Here is an 11,095-nt window from a genome sequence, read left to right as displayed (position 1 = left end):
TGCCTTGTCGTAATGTTCACTTCCATTTACTATCTCGAACGATATACTGGATCTTAAAACTCGACTCTCGGGAAATCCGCTGACAATAGCTCTTCTCATACAATTTAACGACTCTAGTATAGCACGCAAACGGCGGTTTTTGTCGGCCACCGATATTTTCGTATCGTATATGTTTGAAGTATTAGTATAATACAAACTTTGCTTTATACATCGATATGTAATTATCTACACTCAAGATTTAGCGTTCCGAACACTCACTGTGTTCAACTGAAGTGTACTGCAATCCGGTTATGGTTGCCATTTTACTTATACTGTATTAAAAGCGCTTGAGCACTGCATGTTTAAAAAGTTTGAATAGATAATGATTGATATTTTAGCGCTGCAGCGAACTTTAGTTTTTTAACCAATTTTGAACAAATAGTTTATAGGGACTTACGTGTCTATCGGTGGAATATACGTCAAACTTAACCGTTTGTTTTCTTTGTGAATTATCGCTTTCTTTAACGTTGAAGGAAAGCATGGTAAGGAAACCTATATACCTGAGAAGTTCTCCATTAAAACTTCAAAGGTATGTGAAGTCTACGAAATCGCGCTAGGCCTGCGTAGTAAGTGGCTTTTATCCTCTCAGTAATAGAGTAAAGTGGTCAATATATATCGAAGCTTGAGAGGCAATCATATCTAAGCGACAAATATACCGAAAATATATTATAAAAATATTTAGAATCGCCATATTTTTCTGCGTCATTTGATCTAGGTTTTGTAGTTCTAGGACAATTTTAATAACATTAGGCTATATCTTTATAAAATAAAAAGTTTAATTGTAATAAATTTTCATATTAAATCGAAACTTTAAATCACTCTACTCAAAAATTTACTGATTGTCGCTTAGATATTTTCGATTATTTTCGCCTTTCAAGCGTCGATATTATTATGTAATACAGGGGTAGTATTTGAATTAAAAAATTTTACACGCCAAAACACCAGTATATTAACAATACAACGTACTATTATTTAAATTTTGATGTTGCTGACACTTAAATAATAGGTTTAAGTATTACGAAACGGCTGATTTCTTCATTCATTAAAGTAACGTCTGCTCACGGTCGTCTGCGTTTAGTGTTTATTTTTGCTAGTATCATGGAATAGTAACTGAACATAATGTAGTACATATGAGTTTACGTAGGACCGGTTTACAACTAGCTACGTAAGCGGCGGCTAAAATGCTTTATTTGTGATGACGGAGTTGGAACAGAATATATTGGAAATAAACAATATGTGATTAGACCGCACGAGCCACGGTTTCGGAATCCTGTTTGATAAAATAACTGCTGACCTTTATTACTTAAGGTTTTTCATCAATTTAAGTAATTATTGTTTTATCTCTTTCCGTATCAAATAATTTGAGAGAAAAATAATGAAACACTGGTTAGGCTTCAATGCACAGCTCAACACACATTATCATGCATATTGCAGAAACCATTCGACTTTGTTTATCACCAATCACCCAAATTATATAACAGTATCTCTATAGTTATAAAAACTATACGCAAATATTGTTCTAGAGTCATCGTACTAATATTGTACACGAAGGTAAGTAATTTTTCCTTATGACCTGTCGATCTCACTGGAATTCGCTGCATTGTGGCATTATCATTCGCCTTGAGGTTCAATGTAGGGAAAAATCACTTTGTCAGTAATGGGTATAAATGACCAGTTGTCGGTAAAGGCCGCAAATTTTTACGATCTCTGGATGGGCCGCAACAAAAGGCGCAATTAACGTTTTATCGCATCCGGCGTTCCTCATAAAACCGTTTTATACGTTCTTTTTGTTATTCTTTTGGGTTGGAATTTGAAAACGGTGATTTCGTGATAGTTGAATCGGAAGCAACTGTTTATAATGTGTTGCAGGTTGCGGAAGAGTCATCTTTGTCGTGAAAAGCATTCTATATAATTAAGCATGGAACTTGTGTATGTCTTCCAGATCTTTCCCTTCGCTACATATCGTAGGAAGCGTCTACCATCACTCACGGATAGGCTTACATATCAGCTGATATTATAAGAGACAAGCATTTTGTCTTATTTTAAACAAATATAAGCGCACACACGCAAGCGCGTAAATCCAAAATCGGAAAATATGATTGCTCGACCTATAGAATAAATTTTTACTAGGTATAACAATAATAGACTAATGAAGCGAACTTTACCTACGTACAATTTGAACGCATTTAGAGGTTACGTATTATTAGGGCAATATGATTATGATGAATATTATTTGCAATTTTAAGTATGAAGATTTAAGAATATTATTATATTAAAAAAAACCATAAAGTAGATTTAGTTTTATTAAAAGGAATATAACGCGCTACTAATCTAAGCAATGTTCTTCAAACCGGAAAACAGCAGTGACTACACACTGTTGTCTGGCGGCATAATTAGACATTGCGATGGTACCTACCCAGGCGGACTCTCACATATGAGAGACCTACCACCAGTGAACCTATCTGTTTTGAATATAGCGTCTGATCCCCGCATGATATTCGTTTTAGCGATTGCTTTGATGCATCAAGTTTTAGAGAACTCGTTTCAGCGTGGGATTGCGTTTCGGTATCGATGTTTCAATAGATAGAAAAATCGAATTCTGATGCTTAAGGTTTTATCGTGGCTGAAGATTATACATATACGATAGGTGCCCGAGATGGTAAGTGGCACGAGGGGTCTAAACAATACTCCTCCTAAGAGAAATTAGTACTCTCAGAAACTTACCGGTGTTCGCCGGTCGACGTCATAAAATACGTAAAATGGATCTGGCTTATAGGAGTTGCAGTAGTAAGTACGAGGGCAGTCTAATAATAAAATCACAAAGCCGTCGACAGCACGTACTACTGAAGAAAGTATGATCTGCCCAAAGGAGTAGCATGGTGTAACACTCGAAATGAATTAAAATATTTATTTATTCATAAAGCAAATAACATTGTTTTTGAGACAGTGAGTCACTCCAATATTCAATCAGAGGGAAGGAAAGCCGCTTTATTCCCAGGACGCGTTTTATAAGGAAAATTTTATTCTGTAGATTTAATAGGATTACGTATCAGGTTTCGATGCGCAGTACTACCGCGTATAGAACTCACATCTAATACATCCGAAAGATACGAGCAAAAGTCTCACAACAAGAATAGTACTCTATGCCGTCAATGATATTACATGGTCGAAGAACTTATTATGTTTCACATTTTTATTCACGATGTAGCACGGATAATGCAGCCGGTTCCTCACGGGCAGGCAAATCCAATGTTCGGTCTTGCTCTCCCATTCGATCACTGATCCAAAGGTGATCTTTATTTTTGTAAGCTAGGCCTTATATAAGCTTAGGTAACATTTCAATTGTCAAACTAGTTTATTCAGTCCTATTTCAACCTCACTCAAGCTTCCCGCTTAATGTTTCTGTTAGCAATCAATCTGCAAGTGACGACATCTGTGATGACATCTCATTCAGACATAATTCTCTTCTGGCAATCTTTTTCTCTCTCCTACACATACTTAAAAAACGGCAATATTCCATTAAACCCTGCAATCTGAAGACATTTGTCACGATTGCTTACACTACGAGCGAAAGTAAAATACTAGTATTTTTGTTCGCACTGATCAACTCTTTCACATGACACAACAACGTCAAACATTAGTACGTCATGTGTGCGCATGCAACACTTTTTTCATTAGTTTTGTTGGAGTATATGTACATATCCTTTTTGATTAATCATTGCAGGCTGGTAACTGTTCGTCTGATAGTGCAGTTTAAACAACTTTGTTTACGCAACGCATTAATGCTTACAGTTGGTTAGAGACAAACGTGTAAGATAACGTTACGTGAGTTGTAAAATCAGTAGTCCTGTACATTTACACGTTGTTCAGTTATTCCCGCGTGTTAGCAGTTAGCTCGATGCCGACTCCGGGTTTAATCCATTTTTACACGTCGCGACTGTACCCACTAGAAACTATTCCTACAGATATTACTTCGTTGATTTTTTTTCATATCAAGATTAGATGTCGATAACTTAGTTGTACTCGCAAAATATCTGGATCTTTTTTAAATAAGTAAAAACAAACAAATGAATTACTTAAATAATAGCAACTATAGGTCAATTACGTCTATATCATGATAAGGCTGACTACAGGATATGTTGCATATTTGCTTCTTTGCGAAATTTTTAAGATTGGCAGAGGTCTATAAAAGCCTTTCCATACGTCACGTACCGCGAAGGGCTAAATCTTATCACCAGACATATAATGTATAAGGGCGACAGCTAGTCAGCCATTCGTCTTCGCAACATAACAATGAAACTGACATTTAAATCGAGCAATTGTTAAATAAATCTTAACTTTTTCAAATATTGGTAAACATTCCTTCAAAATTTCGAATACACCAATACGAATTAGGGCCTGATCTCGTAAAGTGTAAACACTCTTCAATCGTATAAAACTCCTGTTTCCAGCAATAAAATAAAATAATATAGGGCTGATATTATACTGAGTATGATTACCCATATAAGCCCAAAACTATTACAAAATCTCCAGCTCAGTTCCACATGACACCTAAATAGGAAACTCTCATAACTTCACACATTACACCATACCCATATTATAATCATAGGTCTCGCCCACAGTAATGAAGGTAGCGCCTAATTGAGGGTTGTAGTGGTCCAAATGTCACCCCTGGGACTGTTTCGTGTTACACGAAGATGACTTGTGTTGTAGATGTGTTTGTTAACTGAGATTTTTTATGGATTTATCATTTGCTACAGTTTATGAGCAGTTACGTCTTATCATTACGCTAGTAACTCGCTTATCACGTCCTTTATTTGAATTTAATACGACTCTTTTATACCAGTTTTAATACCACTCAATATATGAAGGGAATTCATTAAAATGGTTGGTGTTTCGACACTTCAGTTTTCTTTGGCATCATCTTGTATTATTTCTTTATTAAAAATGAATATAGGACAAAGATAAAACAGAAGCCTATTCAAAGTCTGTCTTTTTATCAATTATCAAATAAAATAATCTATGTAGGATAAAAAAATATTCAAAAGCTGATTAATTAAATTCCAAATTTTAAACTCCGGAATTTGTGCGAAAATATTTTTCTTGACTTAAATAGAATTAATTTATTTGAGATTAAAAGTCTTGGTGCGATAATTAATCCCCGAGAGGCACCTGAAGAATTTATTACATTTAATTGCTAGTCATTTGTTGGACGGTCGCCAGGTTGATCTGGCGACTTACTTAAGATTTGTGGGTTACTTAAGCCTTGTAAATGTTGAGGTGTTAGACTCAATCCCTAAGTTATTTATGAAATCCACGATTCTAATAATTCTATTCAGTTGACCGGGCTTGGTGCTCGGCAAGGCGATAAGTTGGGACAAACGACCATATAAAGGGGGTAGAACGTCGTCAGATGCTAGCTGCTTCCACCAATAGTCGGACTTGAAATCTTTAGGTATAGCCTGTGTTCAGCGATGAAAATTATAATGATATATATGCATCTGTGGGTTGATCTTGTGAATACAGAAATGGAATGGCAAGAATAAAAAATTTAATAACAGTAAGACAAATTAAAAACAATCTCAATAATAAACAAGAAAATCCTCCAAAACAAGAGAGAACACAAATCTGGCACATAATCCCGGTGGGAGCGCGACACATCAGGTGCCTGATCCTTGTTATTAGCAGCCGAGCGGGTTGCAGAGTATTAGTGGATTTGTTTGTAACTGTATTTGGGAATCAAGTCTCTTGTGTCCTGATGCTGGAATTTAGAGAATCTAACAAAATCTATGACGTAATACGAGTAGATTTGTGAGTGGATTTACATCGTGATTTTCTATACAATTATCAATCCATTAATATTACGGTCGAGTTAGCTGTGAAACGTTGGATCGTAGGGTCAATATCATCTAAGATAAATTCTAATACAACATTGGAACCTGTTCAGGTTTCAATATTGGCCGATCGCAATTTGCTTATAGTCTACGAGTCCACAGACGACAATAAATCAGTCATAATAATATTATACTGAATTTTCTTTCAAAAATGTTTTTGTTAGTACAATAAATATTTATTTGTATACAATCAACAGTCTTGTCCCTTGGTATTTATTTAGATTTTGTAAATAGAAAACGTAATAAGTAATAACTCCTACATATAGTAATCTCAATTCGAGTGCCTAAACACCAACACACATCAAGTTGATTGCAGACCGCACAAAACCTTTCCATCTCATTTGCCGCTTTCACGTTACAATCAGTGCAGATTACTCCGAGACGTCTGCACCTCCCCTGGCCCCTCTGCCGTCCCTCGTCCTCAGCGAACAAAACGCAGGTTTTCATTAGCGGAACACTTTCAGCGGATTAAGGAGTTGCTGCATTGTTGGCGACACAAAGAGTTCGCGTGAAGGACTCCTAGACCCGCTCCTAGCTCAATTACGTCCCGGATCTTTTCTGAAGAATGAAACTTTTGGTTCGGATTCACTTCGACTTACAACGGGCTTGTTTGTCCCAAATTGGGTCGCCGGATACGAACTTCTGTGTAAGTTCACCTTTAGGTTAGATTGATATTTAAAACTTTTATTACCTTTGCTTTTATCCATGTTTTTACGAAACTAAAATATATCAGAAACAAAGATTTTATGATTTGATTCATTTTAGAAAAAGAGCATCAGTTGATAGATCAGAATAATAGTGGTGTAGATAGATTTTACACTACGGTTATATTCCTAATTTTAACATTTGTTTTATTTAAAGCGTTGGTCTCGGGTTTGTTGGCTCACTTGGTCAATTATCACCCGTGCAATGGCGTCGGAGCGAGTTGGCACGTCGACTGCCAAGTTCCACGGGGACTGTACACAGCAAGCCGCATCCACGCAAATATTTGCAGCTTAAATTGAACTGCTCCTTTTTTATGGGATCGTCTGTTGAGTTGAATTAAGTTACAAACATAATTCTCTAAATAGATTTTGTGTCGATGCTGGATATGGTCCTCCTTTTCTTATATTATATTAGTAGGTTTATAGATTTCATATTCACTATATACAGAGTCAATTTTATTTTTTGTTACTAAAAGAAACCACATACTCCTGCCAAAAATCGCTTACGTTCGCCAAAAGTCCTGGTTTTAGTTTTATATATTTTTATCACAGTGTTTAGTGCGATTATGGTGTGTGCATTAGTGTATTTCTGTATGAAAATATAATGTTGCCAGAGCAAAGAATTCTCTTAGAGTAGTATGATTAAAGTAAATTGTTGTTATTTTCTTTTTAATGCTACGTCTATGGTTAGAGTAACTTCTTGTAGTGCTATTATAAGAAGAAAAGTATGTAGTTTAATTTAGTAATGCAATATCAAAATAATCCTGTATGATAAAAAAATCTTGGGGAATTAATTTTTATGGCTTTTATATTTCCTCACGATTTCTTTCTTTGTAAAGCGAGCGATAGCTAATTAACTATTAATAAGTCAGTAAGGAATAAGGGTGCTCTGGGGTCCGGGATTGGTGCATAACCAACTTCCGTTCATTTATTGTTAGTTTGTATCATTTTGATTTTTCTTTCTAACTAGATATTGTTTGCGGTTACTGCGTAATTGATCTTTCTTTGAAAAACATTTTTCCTTGTACCTTATAGTTAACTAATAACTAATAAGGAAAGCATAATCTGCTTCGCCAACTAAAATCATAAATAAACTTAAACGACTCCAGTGCCATCTATTTTAAAAATCAGATTTTAAAATTTAGTATTCTAAGCAAATAACCAGGACAAAACGCCTATATGATAATGTAAGATATGGTCTATCCACGTGACAAATTTAGTCCATACTCGTTCAGTAGTTTCTGCGTACTTCTCACCACTTTCACCAACTTTCGTACAAAATAATATTAGTAAGATAAAAACTCATATAAATGTTCAATTATCAACTCACAATTATATTATTTATGAACTCGTGTGATTTGTTATTTGAACCGAAACAACTGTCAGGAACTCTTCAAGCAACATTAAACACGTCATTCCAAACGATATTGTAAGATATATACTTTTATCTCTCGAAGCAATTTCATCGTCTTAACGAAAATATAACAATCCACGAACAAACTAAGTAATCGAAAAATAACAGCCAGAATAGCCTTCTTGGAATTTATATCGAAAATATTTAAACAAGCGACCCGATCAGATCAGGACTTACAAGATTAGCCTTTAGTTGAAGATTTTGATCGATCTCTTCAGCGGCTTTTTCGTATTATTATATAAAACAACCAGAATTCGAAAATTTTTATAAGAAATTAATAGAATTCTTACACGAAATCATTAATCCATTTAATCTGCCCTTGGAAACAGTCTCCAAGGTACTCCATCGATTTGGTTCTCCCAATAACACAAGAGCACCTCTCAATAATCCACTAATTGGTACTGAGACGGACACAATGGCCACTCACTTTAATAATGGAACGGCACTGTCATTAGTCGCAGATGAAAAATTTCTCAGACTAGATCAACATTTCTCATTCACTTTGGGAGCTTCTTGGGGAATAACTTGGGCGGTGTTTTCTAAGTTTTCTTCGTTGCTTTAGGATGATTGATGGCCTAATTTGAAAGTTATGGTAATGAACTAAGGTTTCTGGGTTCGATTTATTAAGGTAAAAATTTTGGGCTATTTAACTTTGAAGCTTAAATATACAAGGGAATCAAATGTTAGAAACAACATTTTGCCTCACAAGTAACGTCTCATATATACAAGTACGGCGTCAATAGATAAATGGGTGAAGTTACCTCTCCATAAACACTGTAACGTGCGGCATCGTTCAAATGGCATATGAATAGTAGAATTGTTATTTCAATCTGTTTGTGAGAGGACACATTAAAGGGAAGTTAACGTTTGGTTCTTGCTTAACGAATCTATATCAAATCAAATTGATAGTAAAGTTGCCACTTCAAGCCTACTATCGTAAAATAATTGGTATCATTCTGATTGAACAAGGACATTCATACCCTAAGCTAAACAGGTTACATTTGTGTCTAATAGGTACTCATATATAATACATGTACTGCTATATATCTTTCAGACAAAAAGTCATAGTTCCTATCAGAAAAGGACATAATTAATACAAACGACACTCAAAATAATGGTTATCGTAAACAAAACTGGCTTCAGATATTTCTAGTATCTCATTTCAAAAGTCGAGGAAGCCAAATGGTCATGATTAATTAACGACAATTAAATTAAATTTAGCCTCATTAATTATAATATCAAAATTAATTGGCATGCCCATTTGTGTTGAATCTTGGGTACTATTAATATTGCTGCTTAATATAATAGAAATTGTTTAATTACAAGTATTGGACGTTAATTGAATTATATTTTCTCGAAATGATTTTTCTTTACTTTATTTTCATTTTCCGAAGGTCGAAAACGAACAGTAAATGTCTACATTATTATCTTTTAATTATTATTTTACTTAAAGGCGTTTGAGTAAATTAATGTAGAAAAGAGTGATATTGTTCGAGCTTTAACAATTCCAGCCCCAAATTATAATACAGTGGCAAATATGCGCTTTCGTATGAAATTGTATATTCTTGCTATACAATATAAACAAAATTAAGTTAAGCATGATTTATACGTAAGACACAAAAAGATGTGATGTATTTTTAGTAGAACAAGAGAGCACTTAATATAATAACATATATAATATTTTATAGGAAGCTAGAATTCGCTTGAAAATAAGCGACTCCTTAAACATTAGCTGCAGAACTTCTACATATAAAAAGTAATGAAAAATTATGATGTTAATTAATAATGAATACAACTAATATTTCAAATGCAAAACCTTGTAAAGATTTTGCAAAGATTCGATGTTTGTTAGAAGTAAAAAGAAAAAACCCCCAGTATATATAAGGATAACAGCTCTTTTGATTAATGATTTCTTCATTTGTTTTATTAGTAAGACCACTTTTTTTCCAGGTCTTGAACTACCAATGACCAGTCTTTGGAAAACTTTAAATAAGTACACACATAGGTTAGTTAGTAGTTTCATTTAACATTAAAGCAATGATAATAAAATAGAATAATCAATTAACTTCGAGAAACAAATACAAATTAAGTATTCTAAAACAGTCTCATTAGCGTATTAAAATAAATTATCCTTCATTCCCTGAATTTGTCTTAATTACGAAAAATAGTTACAATTAATTTTATCTTTGTCTCGGCAGCTTTAAACCTAATTTATTATCAAAATAAACTAATAAATAGATACGAATATGTATTTAGTTTGAATTCTTTTCTTTTTTAAATTTTGTAATGGTAATTAAGGTTAACTAGTATTAGGTCGTGGCTTCGTTCGTGCGTTAAAAAAAAGTAGACTCATTGCGTTGTCAAGCCCCAAAAACGGACATAAAAATTTATTTTGACATTTATTTATGTTAGGTTTTATAACATTGTTCTAGAATTTTTAATACACGTCATAATATTTCATTGAATATGCGTAATTTTTGGAAAAATTACAAGGTTTCATCGAGTCCTCATTCTCAGAAAACATTAATTTTAATAGAACATGGATAGTCTAAGATACGAATATATTATTTTTAGCTTAGGATTCAAACCAACGCGACGTCGTAAATAGGCCATTTTTTTTAAAACGAAAACATTGTATATTAATATTGAAGGTATTTACTAGGAAATCCCAAAACAATTTAGAAATTTTATTACAAGTATAGAAAAATTCAAGACTCAATACTATATGTCAAATATTTTCAGTTATTCAGGATGAATATCAAAGGCAGTGTGCAATAACTAATAAAATCGATATTTTGAAGTCAAATATTATCAGACTAAAGACTTAAATTTTACGTAAAAGAACCAAAACATAGACCAGTATGAACAATGCGTCAACAATCCAAGTAATTAAAAACGCAAGTAAAGACAGTCTCACTCGGAGCCCTAGAATTCCAGCATTTCCAGCCCTATCTGCGGCGAAATGTGGAGTCACTGTACGTGTGAGTATGTGGAATGTGAAACGACGGAATCCGACATTTGTACCATCCTGGGAACTCTTTGTG

This window comes from Manduca sexta, chromosome 22 (assembly GCF_014839805.1).
Source record: "Manduca sexta isolate Smith_Timp_Sample1 chromosome 22, JHU_Msex_v1.0, whole genome shotgun sequence".
Classification (NCBI taxonomy): Eukaryota; Metazoa; Arthropoda; class Insecta; order Lepidoptera; family Sphingidae; genus Manduca; species Manduca sexta.
This window is presented reverse-complemented; position numbering follows the sequence as displayed.